The 18,778-nt window shown below is 38.5% G+C and overlaps 1 protein-coding gene and 1 pseudogene across 2 annotated transcripts in view; both read right to left on the bottom strand.

Moving 5' to 3' along the window:
• The window catches only part of LOC114668740 (MICOS complex subunit mic25-a-like), a 487,502-nt gene that overhangs the window by 45,028 nt on the left and 423,696 nt on the right, over positions 1–18,778 (bottom strand). The gene's annotated exons all lie outside the window — the stretch shown is intronic.
• On the bottom strand, positions 1,972–2,383 carry LOC114668741 (protein mago nashi homolog; annotated as a pseudogene).

The following is an 18,778-nucleotide window of genomic DNA, read 5'->3' as shown; positions in this document are numbered from 1 at the left end:
GAAAGTATTGTTCTCAAGAAGCAATGAAGCAAAACTATGCAGCTAGTTTGATATAAAAAGCACTTAGAAAGTTTTTTTTTTTTTTAAAATGGGAACAGCACTGAAGTTATACCGTCACACATTAGCTGTCAAATTTAAGGTAGATGGTTTGATTTCACTAGATGTTCTGCTACCCTTTAGATACGTTAAAGGTACTGTTGAGAGGTTAACTAGAGTGCCATAGGGCTAATGAGATGTGCTGTGTTATATCCATCATGTCTAGTTATTACTTTTTCCCCTTCAACTCAGGAGGCTATCTGAAAAATATTTAAGCAAAGAATAACTTTATTATTCTGTCGTTGTCCATACCAGGGGTTCTCAACCTTTTGTCTTGGTGTACCACCTCCAGGTAATGAAATGTTCTGAAGTACCACCATTTTTTGTCTTACATTGTTAAATACTGAATTGTTTGTATGTAAAACTAAAGGTGGTATTTCTTCATCTGCCCAAAAATACGGTACTTGGGAGTTTTAACGCGATGTAATGGATAATTTGTCTGTGTCTCATGTCATTTTCTAACTTGCTTAATCCAGACCAGGGTCTTGGGGGTAACTGGGGGTTACTAGTTTAACCTCCATGTCAGGTTGGCCTCTGTGTTATGGTTTATGTGCAGACAGAGGCCACAAAAAGGGGTTCTTCAAACATATCTGTAATTTTTTATTTCACTGTAATACAAAATGTTTGTAGGGTCTCATCACCTGTATGCCCTCACAGTGGCCATTACAAAACTCTTTTATTGTATCAGCAAGAATGAAAGGGAAGATCTACAGGACGGTAGTGAGACCAGCTATGTTATATGGGTTGGAGATGATGGCACTGACCAGAACGCAGGAGACAGAGCTGGAGGTGGCAGAGTTAAAGATGCTAAGATTTGTATTGGGTGTGATAAGGATGGACAGGATTAGAAATGAGGACATTAGAGGGTCAGCTCAAGTTGGACGGTTGGGAGACAAAGTCAGAGAGGTGAGATTGCGTTGGTTTGCACATGTGCAGAGGAGAGATGGTGGGTATATTGGGAGAAGGGTGCTAAGGATAGAGCTGCCAGGGAAGAGGAAACGAGGAAGGCCTAAGAGAAGGTTTATGGATGTAGTGAGAGAGGACATGCAGATGATGGGTGTAACAGAACAAGAGGCAGAGGGCAGAAAGATATGGAAGAAGATGATCCGCTGTGACAACCCCTAACGGGAGCAGCCAAAAGAACAAGAAGAAGAAGAAGAAACATAACAGATACCTGTAATACAAAATGTTTACAGGGCCTAATCAACTGCATGTCCTGTAATAGAAAATATATTTACATTTAGATATTGAAACGGTACTTTATGATTAACAATTGAAACACTGTAAGAAGCCAAAAGAAAAAAAATACCCTCACCTCCCAGCGGCCATTAAAGAACTGAGCGCTCACACAGGTGTGTGTGCCCCTTTTCCTGTTGGGAATATACCATTTACATAACAGGGGTTTAGATGATGTTAACTACCTCCAGCTTTGCAATGGCTCTCTTTCCTATTAAAATTCATCTTAACACAACACTAATGGGATTTGTCCCTTACAATCAAAAATAAATAACACCGGATGCCTGTTATTGGAAGGCCACTTAAGCTTCATTACATTAGCATTGTGTGCAAGGCAAAAACAAACCCAGGACTGGGCAGTAGCCCATCACAGGAGAAACACACACACACACAAACACACACCAGTTCACCTAACCTGCATGCCTTTGGACTGTGGGAGGAAGCTGGAGAATCCCAAGGAAACTCACACAGACACGGGAAGAACAAGCAAACTCCACAAAGGGAAGATTCGGGATGTGTACTCTCGTCTTTTTTTTTAAATAAAAAAAACATTTTCCCCACAAAAATAATGTACAAAATACAAATTCTAAACAGAAAGCTATAAAAAAAGAACTTCTCACAGCTACTGTAAAGTTGTTCTTAAATTGGTTTAATCTTGAAGTGCAAGCCAATTAGACTGAACACTAGACATTTCAAATCTCAAAAAACACTCTGAGACCTTCAGGATCTTTGGACTGGTATACATCAATCATAGACCCAATCGTGGAAGTCGTGAACGAAATATCCTCATCTCCGATTACTATCTCCGACTCCTGACATCCGACTCTGTCAGGTGGGGGCCACAAAGCTCAATGTCCTCAATTATCCTCTTGACTTCTTCCATTACAATTTTATGGATGTAGGCCTCATTCCTAATCATTAAATTGTTCTTATAATTGCTGTTGTTGGCATATCTCATTTTACCATCAGGCCGGAACTGAAATTCCAAAAACCTGTGCCCAAATTTTCCTTTCTGCCCAACACAATAACGTAAGTAATAATTTTTGGACATTTTCTGGAGATGAACGTGTCGCAAAATAATACATAAACGTATCTAATTGAACTGGTGACATACCAAATTGATACTACAACGCACCAAAATGAACCATGAGAGGATCAAAATGAGCAACGAGCACCTCAGCTAGACCGAACCCTGGTCTTTTTACTGTGAGGCAGTTACCACTGTGCCATTGTGCTGCCCTTGTGTGTGTGCCTTTTGATTTTTGTTATGTACAAGTGTGTTTCTAATTACATACTTTTAATCTATTAACAATAGTGTAGCTTGATCTTGTATAAAAATGAGAAAGTTTGAAATGTTCATACCTTGAATTTATGCAAAATTTACATTTTGGAGCTTGAATGTGTGGCAGGGTGGGGAATTTGTTCCCTAGGGTAATAAGGCATTTTACTGGTGTCACACACGTGAACATGAAAAGCAGCTAGAGGGCTTAAATAATAGTAATACCACGCCAGACCAGGGGGTGGCGAGCTGCACTAACTCTCTCTCTCCATCCTCTGCAGACTATCCTCGGGAAATCCCATTAGGTGCCGACGTTTTTGATGACGTCATTTCCGGTCCTGGTGTCATGGATGATGTCACTTCCGGCCCACATCACCCCAATCCCCTCACCCCCCAGAGAACATCGATTTCCGGTTCCGGCCTCAATGACATCACTTCCTGTCATGGTCTTTAAATCCGCCATCTTGTCAAACCGAAATCAATTCTGTTTTGGACTTCAACCTGCACGGGAATTCCATTGCCAGTTGGGCAGCTCGTCATAACAGATGAGGCAGCCTTCCAATGTTGAGAAAACCAATGCTGTCTTATATTTTTGCTCTTTTAAGACTAAACTGAGCTAATGTGGACTTAGTGACATTTTTTTCTTAATATGAAAGAGAACATTGCTAGCTATCAGTTTTTCACACCATCCACTGAACACCTGCCAAATGGCTTTTACTTCATTCTCAGAATATAAGATTTTAATATATTTTGAAGCTGTTGGTCACATTAACACAGAAAATTACAAACTACATATAACAATAAGGGAAGTCATTCAATGTATCACTGTTAACAAACAGCCTGTATGTGAGAAAATCAGCCAAACCCCTGATTAGATTTCAGACACTACACCTCTGAAGTTACGCCTCTGTATTGTTCAATGATGTCACCACAGTGTAAGATAAGCTTCACATATTCAGGCCGATGTCCGAGCACAGCACTTTGATTCTGTATTATCACCAGCAGCTCCACACATGTCCTTCTGGGGGGGCTGGGGGTAGGGGACTTAAAGGACAGACTCAGTTATTCTTCAGTTAGTGACAGCCTTGCCACGTGTAAGGTATAGAGGCATACGGTTTTTAACGGTTTAAAACCTTATGCCTTCCACACCTTACTCATGGCGAGGCTGTCACTAACTAACTGAAGAATAATGTTTACTCCAAGCTGTTAGAAATGACAAGAATATACCAATACAATTCTATTTATGGGGGTTATAGGAACCTCCCATAGATTATGCATTGTCATCTAATAAAATATTCATGAATCTTATAGAACTAGGAAAATGGCTCTTACAACAGTCTTCACTTACTTTAAAAGTAAAAAGATATCTGAATTCTTTTAAACTTATGAATTATTTACTTTAAAAGAAAACTCCACCCAAAATTAATATTTTCTTGATATGTTACCAACCACATGTAGTTTGTAGTAATTACCGAGAAAGTTTCAATGTCCTGTTTTTATGCAGAACAAAGATAATAAAATTTCTGATATGACAGGGGGTCTATGGCAGCCAATGCTGGGCAACAGCAAATGATATCAAAATGGCCAATGAAAAAATCTCAAGTTAGGGTGTCTCATAATCCACACGTCAAGGGGCCGAGTCACAACGTCACAAACACATGTATATTTACTATTGTTAAATAAACCACTTGCAGAAAATGCTCTCATGAACAAAAATGGAATGCACAGACGTGAACGAGCACTTGAATTGTAGTCCTGCCCGACACTGTGACATTTACCTGTATATTCGTATCCAAAGAAGGAGTACTTCACGATTATTTAGACAGACAGACAGACAGACAGACAGACAGACAGACAGACAGACAGACAGACAGACAGACAGACAGACAGACAGACAGACAGACAGACAGACAGACAGACAGATAGATAGATAGATAGATAGATAGATAGATAGATAGATAGACAGATAGATAGATAGATAGATAGATAGATAGATAGATAGATAGATAGATAGATAGATAGAACTTTATTTGTCCCCAGGGGGAAATTTGGATTTTTACATAAGCTCTTTAAATCAATAAAGAGGTAGATGAATAAATAGATATACACCCACACTATGGTCTCAACACACACCAAGAATGGCTGAAAACCAAGATAATGAAAAAGAAAGACTTGTGACTTGAATGTCCCAGTCTCAGTGAGGCATTATGCAGGCGTGTCATTGCTGCTATGAAGGGTCCCCAGTCTCATTTCTTGACACACTTCTGCTGAATAATTTGTAGGCTGAAAGTCCTCAGTGTTGGTGTGTCAGAGAGAGGATGTGCAGCATTGTTCATAATGGCACTCAGTTTTGTTTTAGTTGTCTCCTTCCCTATGACCTCCAGGGGCTCCAGTGTGTGTCCCATAACTAAGCCTTCCCTTTTAATTGGTTGGTTGATTCGGTTCTTGAGGTGATGTTACCAGCCCAACACATCACAGTGTAGAAAATGGATCTACCTAAGTGATCTCTGAAAATGCCCAGGTGAACTGCTTTTTGAACGCACCTGCACAAGGCACATTCTCATCCTGATAATGTTTTCAATTTATTTTAACCTTTAACCTTTAGTTGTAAACGTCTCTTTATTAACTTTGCACTATTGATATCACATAAAGCTCAATGATGGCCAATAAATAAGGTGTTACATAAATAATAAATTCTTAATAAATAAATACTAAAATAAACATTATTTATTTAATAAACAATAAACATTAAATAAATGTAATGATTAAATAAATAACAGATACTTGGATAAACAATAAATGAGGTGTTACTGGACTCATCCTTATAATGTTTTCACTTTCCTTTCTTTAACTTTTAATCGTTAGTTCTAAACGTCTTTCTGTGAACTTTGCACTGTTGATATCACATAAAGCACAGTGATGTTCATTTGCATCGGGGCATCTTCTATTTTAGCTCACAAGAGGGTTCTCCGGAAGTGATTTACTTAACAATTGTTTAGTAAAAATGCATGTGTTTGAGACTGTGTCAAGTATGGGAATGAGAGTTCTGAAAAAAGAAGAAATTCTGGGACATCAAACGGGTCGGCCCTTTTATTGTCCAAGGACAAAGCTAAAACAGAGTAGAAAAGATTCTCTTCAGCCTATGTCCCATATGTGGGAAAAATCAGGCAAATAAATTACTGGATGGCTTTAGCTGCTGCTAGTGGAGCTCCGTCAGGCAGGTCACTCGAGCCAGTAATGACACCTCCTTCCAGGAGGCCTGGGGTTTTATGGCAGCTGGACTGGAAGGGGCGGGGTCAAATGGCCTCACTTGGAGGGCTTCTCAGTGCTGTGGAGAAAGAAGGAGATGACAATGTTAGCAGCAGTGTCATCTCTCATCTTAGCAGGTAATTACAAATCTCAACTGAGCCTGTGGGGAGGTCTTCTGATGCACATTTGTGACAAGACCTTGTGAGCATAAAACAGCATGTGGATTATGTGACACGAGTAACACGAGTCCATTTCATGGGCCTTTTGATACTCTTTACTATTGTGCAGCATTTGTCACCATAGGGACTTATTCTATCAGAATACTGTATGTTTGCATGAAAACATGTGAATAAACATTTTTCTCGGCCATCACTACAAATTAATTAACAAAGAAACTTTTTTACAAGGAAAATATTTTTGGGTGGAAAACCCTGTAAGTGCTCTCTCTATATATAAAATCCAACGTCTGTCTGTCTATTGTTCACGAGATAACTACTTAACAGATTTAGATCGGGTTTTTTTCTATAGTTTGCTTGAACACTCCAGTTTATTTTGCGACTTCTTTCATCACACTATTGCAGTATCGATTTATTTACGCGAATCTGAGACATGCAGTGAGCCAAGGTGAGGGGGGCAGGACCCTCCTCACTCACGCACCAGTCTCGGGGCGTACCTTACGTCTGCTTAGCTAGCGAATGAGGGAACTACTTAACGGATTCAGATCAGATTTTCTTCTATAATTTGCTTTGAACATTCTGGTTGATTTTGCACTAATCTGAGACAGAGGCTGTGGGCCGAGGGGCAGGGGAAGCGTGACGTCAGGAGTGGGGAGCTGGGCGGGGCCTTCCTCACTGACCTGTTCAACTACTAAGCGGGCGGAGCCGCGGTGGACGGCTAGTTTATAATAAAATGATTAAAACACAGGTTTATCTTAAGCAATAATTAATAATTTAAGCTTTATATTATTAAATTTATTCATATACTTACTCAGGTTAGGGTTGAATTCTGTTGCTTGCCGATTTGTTTTTCTAGTATGACTATGAAGTCATTGGTTGTATACATTTGACTTGATTATATGCAATGTTATTTTCTTCAAACAAAGTAAAAAAAAAAAAAAGATTTATATTAATGAAAAATTATTATTACTTTCAAAGTGTTTTACAATGGTCAGATATACGGTATATTGTCTAAACACAGAAAGATCAGTGTATATTTGTGGATTCCTCTGATGAAAAAGTGCTTGGATTAGGATTTCGCTGTACAGATGCACTTGCAGACATTTTAAAGACCCTACACAGGGTCTCCTCAACCCAAACCTGGTTGATGTCTGTGTGGTTGACCCCTGTAATAGTGTGTGTGTGTGTGTGTGTGAGGGATCTGTGATGGACTGGTCAGGGCTGCTTCTTCTCGTGTTCTGCTGGGATAGGTCCCAGGCTCTCTCGACCCTAAATTACAATAACGTCATGTTAGATACCATTTGGATTTATAATTTCAAATATATATTCTACTTATAATCCTGATGCTATTCAATGACTGAAAAACACAACACAGTTTATTATTTCTCCATTCTAAGCCCCATCCTAATTATGTAACATTAGCCTAACAAGTTACAGCATACAACTAGTAAGATGAAGAAATCACTTATCGAGAATGCAATTTCTCCATTTTCTTAAAGTAACATGCACTGTGGCTAGCTATTCACTAATATCTCCAGAAGACTGGGTTCAGATCCCAGCATAGTGACTGGCCATTTGCAGCTTGGATGTTCTACACGGGATTTTTTCCCTGGATCCCTGGGTTTTTCTTACGAATTCCAAACAAGTTAATTTTAGCTGGAGACTTGAAATTCCCTGTGCCCTGTGAAAAACCGATGCCTCCTCCAGACAGACTTGTTTCCAGACTTGTGCTGTATGAACAAATAATCCCATAAGCCCCATCTAAATGAGCAAGTTCAGGCAACGGACAGCTCAATGGTTTCCCATAAAAGTTAAACCCAGATTGCTGCCCAGTCTAATAAGGTGAAGTTGACCTAATAACTGAGAAGTGACATACAAAGTGAAAAATGAAAACCAGCATGAGCAAAATGGGGCTGACATGTTACTGCTAGGATCTTAACCAAGTGCTTTCTGAAATTTTACTTTCAGTGAAGCATATGGCAGAATAAGAAAATGATCCTGAATTCTTGCTGTGTAATGAAGACTTGTCACAAGAAGATTAGATAAAGTACAAGCAGCTTTTAATCTATCAAAAGAAGTGTCATGGGTGAGTGAACAGTGTTTTGTATCTAAGATTAGAAGGCTTACTTCATGTCAGGGTCCTCTTTATACTATTCTTCTTCTTATAATAGGTCAACCATAAACCACAGTATGGTTATGACATATCACTTCATTAGCTACTTCTAGTTCTAAGCCTCATGTCACTGCAGCTACAATAATAGTCTCCTGATAGTAATTTGCTCACCTAAAAACCGTAGATAAATAAAAGTACAATAAAATGGAATTCCTGTTGGTCAACAAGAGCACGTTTTCTTGAGAAGAATCAAAAATATGCAAAATTTAATTATGTGTGTCAGTATGAAAAACAAAGCAGAAGGCTAGTGTACTACAACAATGTCTCATACGAATGGGTGAACATCTAGTACAACTGACCAAAGATGTAACTTCAGCTATGAGATGGACATTTATAGATGAATGCAAAAAGAGTTGATAAATAACAGATACTGTAAGCACAACATCAACCATTTTAACTGTTTAATGCAAATGCATCTACTTTGAATGACAACATGAACAGTGTGTGCTATATTATGCTAGAAATACAATCAAGTCATCTATGGTATATCTCATTTAGCAGAACATAATTACAAGTGGGCTTTATAAAGCAGATATGCTAGCAATAAAAACTCTGCTCATAACTAGAGGACCCAGCACTAAAAGTAAATATTATACAATAAAAAAATGAAATTTGGCTCTCCAAATGTGTATCTCATTAAATAGTGCCATTTTTAATAACTGAAAAGCCTTGAAAATGAAGACAAACACATAATATGATAGTGAACTACGTTTCAGCTGCCATCTCTCTCTTTTAATAATTTTAATGGAATATACATGGCAAAAAGAAATTTTACAGTTTAAAGAATAAAGCTAAAAATATGTGAATGTAGGTAAGACTGAAACAGCTCAAAAACAAAAAGAACAAAAGGACTGTAAGCATGTGTTTTAATACCATCTATTAAAGTGGCATAAAAAAAATATGATATGGCACTTGGACATAAGTGATTCATAATCGGTTAAAGATATATTTGAATATATGGGAGAACATCAAAAAGTAAAGGCAATTTAAAAACACATGGAAGCTGAGACAATACAGCATGTCTGCAATGGCTTATGGGTAGTTCAAACACATGCAGCGCAGGACTCTGACTTCAGTCAAGCTGAGGCCAAGGTCAAATGAATATGGACGTTTGTCTGCGGGATTACAGCATTGTAGAACTACTCACTATTGTAAGATTTCTTTTTCTTTCTCTGTTTGGTGTCTACAGTAAAGTGTTTGTATTGTACCTAGTGAACTGAATCTTTTTGTTACTTGGCCAGATATCCATCACACACCACAAGGAGGTAGATGCTATAGTGGGACTCCTATATTTGGTTTCTGAGTATATGTGTGTAGCAGCGCTACATTAAAGGGTACTACATATCCAGGTGGCCCCGGGGGTACAATGCTATTGGACAGTTTTTTGGAGGGCGGAAGGGGCTGCTGGGAAGAAGACTGAGCCTGTGGGATCTTTAAAAGGGGAACCGGCAAAACGCTCTGACTGCTCATATGCTGTTCACCCATTGGGATTACCCGTTGATTACCTTGGATTACCGTTCCTGTCTGGATGCATGGTCTGTTTTGTGCCTGCCTGTTCATGGGAGTCTTCATCAGAGGGAGCGCTCCCAATCACCTCATCCCACATCGTATCAGGAAACTGGTAGGACAAAATTTTACATTGCTTACAGTGAACTGTTCACAGGATTTTTTCACTCTCCCAGCTATTGTCAACTACCTCTGCTATTTTGGACTGTGTTTTGGAAATTGTCATTAGTGTTTATTGTTAGGTGTTTACTGTTTGTTATGTTGTCTTTGGATTTATTATCGCCTTCAGGGATCTGGGGAGGGCCTTTTTGCATATGTGTTTTTGTTATATTGCATGTTCTTTTTTCTTCATTTGATTAATATATTTCATTTTTATTTATCAATTCACTGGGCCAATAACTGTGTCTCTGTGAGTGAGTGTGTGCATGCCAGGTCAAGGGTGGGTGTGTCCCCACCGTAAAATAAATAAATCATTGTGTTTCTGATGGTGTGAGTTTTGATGTCACTGTCACCGCTCCATGTGTATGTCTACATTCTATCGTCAATGTTTGTTAAAGGTGCTGAGTAGGTTCTTGATATTACTTTTGTAAAACTGTAGAACTGGCTTAGTTTATTACCATTTTTGTCAAATCACAGCATCTTCGGTGTAAATTGGACTGGAGGTGTCATCATTAATGATTAATTCATTATTAGACTCTTCTTATATTCTGCTTTAACTGTACTCGTTCGATTGCACTGCGGCCTATTTGAGTGCAGCTGACCTAACAGAGCGAAACCTGTACCTGAAGACCTTGTGATGATTTTAAAAACTTTTTAAAAACTATTTCTTTGTATTATTTTGCTATATTTGTAATGTATGTGCAGCATTCTGGGCATATAAGTGTGCTTTATTAGAAGAATAAAATTGAACTGACTTACTTGCTGACAGTAACACTTACTAGATTTAATCTAGCAAAAAAAAAACACTTTGGCATAAATATGTTTTCTTTATCTGTGTAGGGAGATGAAGCATGTGGTGGATTAAGAAATTAAAGATGTGCAAGGGCATTAATGCTTCAAGTGCTGCTGACAGGTACTTTGCTTCACTGAATCCCTCAATGGGACATAATAATTCATCTGAAAATGGGGGTCTGTGTTAACTGCTGCTTCGAGTCTCCTTGCTATCAGTTATCTGTTGCTATGGTTACTACAGATATCGGGTACTGGCAACAATGTTGGTAACTTGGGAGTAAAATAAATAAATAGATTAATAACTGTAAATAACAACTCCCAAACTGGCTCACCATGCAGAATTTTTGCATAATACTGTTATAAATTTAATTTTTAGCTTTATTTTGTATGGGCAAAAGTTTGCTTTCGCATATGATGTAGTTAGTTTCAAAATGAAGGAAAACACTGATGTAAGCATATTTCTAAAGTGTGCATTATATGGCAGATGAAATATTAAGTCACCTAAGCAAAAAAGTGGAAAACAGCTGGAGGATCAAACAGTTTGGGCCGATAGCAACACCAGTAACAGGAGCAAAAATGAAATCTTATTTTCATCTGTGAGAAAAGATAATAGTGGACACAACAAGGCATATGTAGTTTAATTCTGATACATTCATTGTAGGTTTTTGAAGTGAAGGGGAGTGCATACACACCTACAGCTACAGAAAATGACTTGAAAAAACATCAGGGATTTAGTGGCTTCGACTCCAAAAAGAAGACATTCCAAGAAAATGACTTGTTGAGCAGCAAGGACAACAGCTTGATATGGCAGATTGATTTCTAAAGTAAACTAATTATTTATAGAATGTGAATTTCCAAAAAAAACAAAAAACTGAAAGTTATCCTTTATCATCTCATTGAACGGCATGACTGTCATCTATTAAAAAAATAAACATACAGATGTAAAGCAAGTGAGCACACCCCGGTCGTATTCACACTATATTATATTTAGCAAAACAGCATCTTAGTATTGATAGTTGCTTTACTTGATTGGGTTTGACTGCAAAGCAATTAAGCGGATTTTTAACTGTAAAATGGAAAAGACATTCAGATCACTGTAACATAATCTGAAATATGGGTACCAGTTGTTATAATCAATATAAAATAATGTATCCATTATTAAACTGTAATCGGTTATAAGAATGCTTCATTACAGCTTGATTGCATCTCTTCCTCTTTAAAAGCAAATGAAAAGCTGCTAAATCTATTTGAAAAGACAACATACTGCAGCTGTTAGTGGAGACACATTTTTATAATTATTGCATCTATCACAAGCAATCAGAAAGATAAAACAATAAGAATCAGAGATACTAAATTACAGTTGCACAGAGTGAACAGATGACAACAGATAAAGCTTATAGGAGAATAAATTGCACGTTTAACATGAATAACAAATTTTATACAGGGTACTGAACTATTCGTTCATTTTCCAAACCTGCCTAATTCCAACTGGAGGTCAACGGAGAGAGAATATGAGATGAACACTGGGCAGCTACACCATATGGCCAAACGTTTATGGACACCTGACCATTACATCTACAGCACACAAGCTTGTTGGACATCTCATTCCAAGATCATGGGGACTAATATGAAGTTGGCCTCTCTTTGTGGCTATAGCAGCCTCCATTCTACTGGGAAGGCTTGCCACAAGATTTTAGAGCAGGGATCCCCAACTCAGGTCCTGGAGGACCACAGTGGCTACAGGTTTTCATTTTAACCCTTTTCTTAATTAGTGACCTGTTTTTGCTGCTAATTAACTTCTGTTGGATAATGAATGGATGGATGGATGGATGGATGGATGAATTCATTTTAACTGACTTACTCTTGGAGACTCATACCCCTTAATTGTTTCTTTTTCCTCAATTAATAAGATACAAAATGAGACAAAACATGACCAGCAAACTGTGTCCATAATACAATATCTGAAAATAAAGAAAGATGAAGGTCTTAGGAATGTTGATCTGCTCAGGTCCACAAAACATTGTAACAGAGCTCTTAGAAAAGAGAGAATCAACAATTTCGGAAATGTCTGCTATTGCACAAAGAGAGCAGCAACACGTCACGGAATTAAAGAACGGGTTTAATTAACAAGAAGACTCTGTGCCTAATTAAGCAACTGTTTGGAGTGAAATTGGTTGGAGTTTGAGGCCCTGACTTTGTTGGTCTTCTGTTGGCTCACTCACTTCACATTTCATTTCTGCTTGGGTGCCGTTTTAAGGAAAGAAATGAAGTAATTCAGAGTAACGATAAAGAAATTCAGGGGAACAAATATTAAAAAACAAGTCAATTAAAAGGAAAGGAAAAGGAGTTAATTAGCAGCAAAAACAGGTCACCAATTAAGAAAAGGGTTAGAATGAAAACCTGCAGCTACTGTGGTTCTCCAGGACTGGAGTTGGGGACCCCTGTTTTAGAGTGTGTCTTTAGGAACTTGTTCCCATTCAACCAAAGGAGCATGTGTGAGGTCAGGAACTGATGTCAGATGAGAAGACCTGGATCATAATCGACTTCCCAAAATGTGTTCAGTATACTCTCTTAAAAATACGGGTTTCCTTAATGACATTTTATGATTCTTTACTGGGTTGTGTGGTTCCTCATAGAACTATTGCTTGACAAATCACGATTTCATTCTGGGATGGGTTCTTTGCATATCATGTTGGTTGCACTTTCAAAAACTTCCTAAGATGTACAAGTAGGAAAACAATGAAATTTTTGAATGTATGGTGAGTGAAGTTTGCATGGTCTACCACTTCACGGCTGAGGTGTCATTGCTCCCTCAACACTTTCACTTCACAATAAGAGCACTAACGGTTGAGCAGGGCAGATATGGCAGAGCTGAAATTTCACATACTGCCTTACAGGACACTAACAGATTTAAGAAGATGTGGACTTAGCCTGTAGTATTGTATGCAGGGAGAGTCCTTTTCAAATCATGAGTTATTCGTATTTCATAAACCTGTTACCATCTAGTCATGGTTATTTGCTGTATAGAGTATGTCATTGATCCAAATAAATAAAGGTTCTTTCTGGACCCTTCATGAGGAGGGGTCTTTTGAGAACCAAAAATGGTTCCACTGTGGCATCATTCTGAAGAAGGCATCATTTATTTTTTAGTGTGTATTGAGGATGTCAGTGTTCTGTGCAGGCCATTCAAGTTCCTCTGTTTAGGCCCCTGACCTTTGTGCAGAGGGGCATAGCCATACTGAAACAGAAAAGGACCTTACCCAAACTTATGCCATTAAGTTGGTTGCACACAATTGTCTAAAAAGTCTTTGTGTGCTGTTGAATTAACAGTACCCTTCACTGGAACTAAGGGACCTAGCCCAAACCCTGAAAAACAGCTCCAGACCACTCTCACTCCTCCACCAAACTTTACAGTAGGCACTATGCAGTCCGAAGGTAGCATTCCTTTGGTCGTCGCTAAACCCAGATGTGTCCATCAGACTGCCAGATAGTGAAGAGTGATTCATCAGTCAACAGAACATGTTTTGACTGCTCCAGAGTCCATTGACAGTGTGCTTTACACCAGTACAGCTTGTGTGCACCTGCTCAGCTGTGGAAGTCCATTTCATGAAGCTCCCGACACAAAGTTCATGTGCTGACGTTGCTTCCAGAGCGAGTCTGGAACTCTGTTGTGAGCAATTTTTATATGCATCAACATTCAACAGCCCTACTCTGTGAGTTTGAGTGGTCTACCACTTCATGGCTGAGTTGTCGTTGCTCCTCAACACTTTCAGTTCACAATAAGAGCACCAACAGTTGAGAGGGGTACATCTAGCTGAAATTTCAGATACTGACTTGTGGCAAAGATGGCATCCTATAACAGTGCCACATTCAAACTCACTGAACTCTTCAGTGTGACTCATCCTACTGCCAAAGTCTGTCAATGGAGATGGCATGGCCGTGAGCCGATTTTACGCACCTGTTAAAAATGGGTGTGGCTGAAACACCTGAACTCAGTCATTTTCGCCCACGTACATTTGGCCGTATAGTGTGTGAACCTCACTGGCAAAGAGTCACATCGGGGAAATTCATGGATCTCAATTCAACTGTCTACATCCTGTGGAGAGAACTCTACACAACTACAAGAAACACATGCATACTGAGCATGGAAGACACCTTAGCCTCTGATCACAGTATTGGCAAGCATTGATAACTGATACTGGGCACACCGCCATGTTGACCCAAACAACACAGATAAGGCACTGAAAAAAAGTGAACCGTATCAGGGTTTTTTTTCTTAGTTTTATTCAGCCATTGAAACATACAAACTCAGGAAACTATTTGCTATTTAGTGAAGTAATACTAGAGAGATAACAGACTAATACATACACAACTAAATATTTCTATAATTTTAAAAAATAATTAAAAAATGTAAATGTGAATTAAGTAGCAATTTGTATGTTCAAAGATTTAGAATAATGGTAAAAAAAGTAAAGAAATCTGCATGGAGGGGTTATTACACAGTACATGTCATCCAACTGGCTGCTTGCCAATAATATAATAAAACAAAAATTAATAATGACAAATAGCTGGCTGTTTGCTGATATTTAAAAAAAAAATGACAAATTAATGTGTCTCTAATTTAACAGTTAACACATTTTATATGTGAATTTTTATGTATTTGCCGTTTTTTTTTTATTATTATTCAAATTCTGTTTTAAGGATGTATTAATACTTTCAAATTACTTTAACAAAGTTTATTTGTTCCCGTCCTGTTTTTCCCATTACTATTGTGACTTGTTATTTGGCTTATGCCTTTAGTAATGAATAATAATAATAATTCTTTACATTTATTTAGCTCTTTTCTCACTACTCAAAGCACTTTACATAGTGAATGAGGAGCCACTTCAAGACTTGACTTGACCCATCTACAGCATCCACCTGGATGATACGACGGCAGCCATTTTGTGGCAGTTCGCTCATCACACATTAGCTATTAGGTGGTGAACTTGTGAGAGAGAGAGAGATAGAATGATTAGGGGACCAGAATGACCAGACCAAGGAGGACAATGTAGCCTGGACACTGCGGTACACCCTACTCTTTACGAAGGATACCCAGGGATGTTTTATCACAGAGAGTCAGAACCTCGGTTTTATGTCTCATCTGAAGGACAGCACCAGTTTATACAGCACAGCGTCCCCGTCACTGCACTGGGAACTTGGGATCCACAAACACACCATTGAGTAAGCTCCCCCAGGTGGTCTTGCCAACACCTCTTCCAGCAACAATCCAAGCTTTTTCTAGATGGTGTCCCATCCAAGTACTGGCCAAGCCCGAAACATGCTTAACTTCTGACTTAGCACACTTGAGACACAATCAGTGGTTTTCCAATAGGAGCACAAGCAGGTGAAGTGACTTGCTCAGGACCACAAAGTGTCATTTGAACCCAAAACCTCAGGGTTGGAAGTCCAACGCTTTAACCAGTACACCACACTGTCTGCCCGCCTGCCACTTGTTTGTTACCTCGACAGATTGGGATACATCATGTGATTACGACTGTCGATCTCTCACGCCACGACAGGTAACATTTTAAATATGACAGCATTTCCTCTTGACTTTATCCGTTGGTAGATTCATGTCTCAAAGTCCAAATCTTCATTAATGACATTTAGTTTCTATGCCAAGCTGGACTTAGCGTCAGGTTTTACTTCTGGTTATTTCTGAGCTCCTGTTTTTTTCCTTGGCTTTAATTCTTGCTTTCCCCTCGTGTTGTGTTTTCCTTTTCTTTTGGTGCTCGAGACTTTGACCTTGCCTCCCCGACTCTGATTTTTGTCTCACGTTATCATCTCCTGATCTTTTCATTTTCATCTTGCAATAATCCTCAGGCACCTTTTGTTTCATAATATACAGCAGGGGTTCTCAACCGTCGGTCCTGGGGACCTCCTGTGGCTGCAGGTTTTATTTCCAACCAGCTTCTGTTTCTAATTGGAATCCTGGGCTAATTACTGTAAGTGAACTGTTATTGCCCAGATTCTGTGTTTTGGAAATAATACAGAAATTAGGAAACTAAGTTTGGTAAAAAAAAATGTATATATATTTAAATGTACTAAGCAGCTATATGGGAATAACATTTTTTTTTTCTGTTTAACAATATGTTCATCTTGATGTTCATTCTATTTTTCCAGGTGTTCTAATTGTTTAATTAATCTATTGTTTTCTAATTAGTGGGTCTGACGCTAAAGTAGTTGCAGCCTTTGATTATTCAGTGTTGTTTGCCTATTGGGTGTCTGCTCTGCTCTGCTCATTTTTAATTGTCTTTAATAAGATACAATGAAGGGAGCAAACTGCCCAGAGAAAGGGTAAAATATAATGAAAGCAACAAAAGAGAGTTAAGCATTTAAATCTAGAGCAAAAGCAAAAATATTTCTAAATGTCTTATAAATGTAAAAACCATGCTGCTGTGCTTTCTTAAAGTAGAATAAGAGAAGAGAAAAAAATACCAGCTAATTAATTGAGATCAGTGTTAGCAGTTGTCACTGACTATGAATCTGTTTGGAACAAAAACCTGACGCCACAGTGGGCCCCCAGGACCGACTTTCAGAACCCCTGACATAGAGAACCTTTCATTTACTTTACAAAGTAATCAAGAACGTAACTGCAATAATAACACTTATACAAATGCTTCATAAATAAGAGTCTCTACTTGGCTATCATGAGGTTGTCAAGCACTAAGTTACATTTCAGCAGGCACTTGCCAGGGGTCTCTGTAGACACTCTGTGTTCCAAAAATCTTCAGATAATCAGCACAAACAGAGGTTCATAAGGTTCACACAGTCAGTAGCATGTGGTTAAGCACACATTCATCCATCTAAAGCTGAATAATCCAATTTTGGGCCACAGTGGTCCTCAGCCATTTCTAGTACCATCAGGCACAGGATGGGAACAAGCTCTGGGTGTGGTGCCTGTTCATCACAGGCAACACTCACTCACTAATTCACTGTAGTCACCAATTAATCAAACATAAATGACTTCCAAGATGTGAAAACAAAACTGGATTACTGGTAGCAAAAAAAACAACAGACAAAGGGAGAGCATGCAGACAGCACACAGATAGCAGACAGCTTGGAGTTTGAATTCAGTCCTCTGGAAAACTGGGATGAAGTAAGACTAACCACTAGCACAAATGTATGGTTGTCCAAGCTGTGCATGCAACGAGGACAATTTGATGATATATTTGTATATTTGCTAAAACTGACACATACTGTACAGTAGATCACTGCAGTCATTCCATTTCTTATTCAAAACAAACTTCAGAGTTCAGACTTGGCCTAAATGAGAAGAAAAAGGTCAAGACACCTAACACTGAGGCCGTTATCAAGGACAGATCAACATATTCACACCAGTTATGCTCACTGTATGTTTTTGCCACAGAAAATCAATTATGGGTGATATGAGAGTCATTCTAGCAGAGATACCCTGCATCAACAGTCCAATAATTACTCCTCCGCCGCAGAGAGCAATGTCAAATCTTAATTGCTTTTGAAGTGTATTTTATTAATGTGGCTGAGTTATTCTCGGACAGCACAAACAGCCGTACCTGATCTAGGCTTAAGCTAGCATCCTAAGCGACTTGTTTCCAAACTCAGGGCATTTCATTAAGTAATATCAAATGTTGATCCCTGCAAGCCATATAGATATAGATCATGTTTGTGCGTCACAAAATCTTGCCCCCAATTTAAGGTAAGGTTTAAAAAAAAAAAAATTGTTCAATTAAAAAGTGCCTGGCTGAAGTGATCTCATGGGAACTGTACAAAATACCCTGTAGTAATCTCGGAGTCCCATCAGTGCTCCAGTTATTGGCTATGCAATGAAATCATTCTGTAGTATTATAAAATACTAGACATTAAGCCCGTTACAATAAGGGGCGTTAGAACAGTAGTGCATAAACATCAGTAGGTACAGTCTATATTAAATGTAAAATAATAATAAAAATAAAATAGAAACGTATATGACAATACAGTAAGTATAATTAATATTACATTTATCTTCTCCTCTGTGGCTGCTGATTGATGTGTTTTCCTGTTCTTCTATAGATCTATTTGCTCTTCTGAGTCTTTCTCTTTTAGCGTTTT

This window comes from Erpetoichthys calabaricus, chromosome 18 (genome assembly GCF_900747795.2).
Source record: "Erpetoichthys calabaricus chromosome 18, fErpCal1.3, whole genome shotgun sequence".
NCBI lineage: Eukaryota > Metazoa > Chordata > Cladistia > Polypteriformes > Polypteridae > Erpetoichthys > Erpetoichthys calabaricus.
This window is presented reverse-complemented; position numbering and strand designations above follow the sequence as displayed.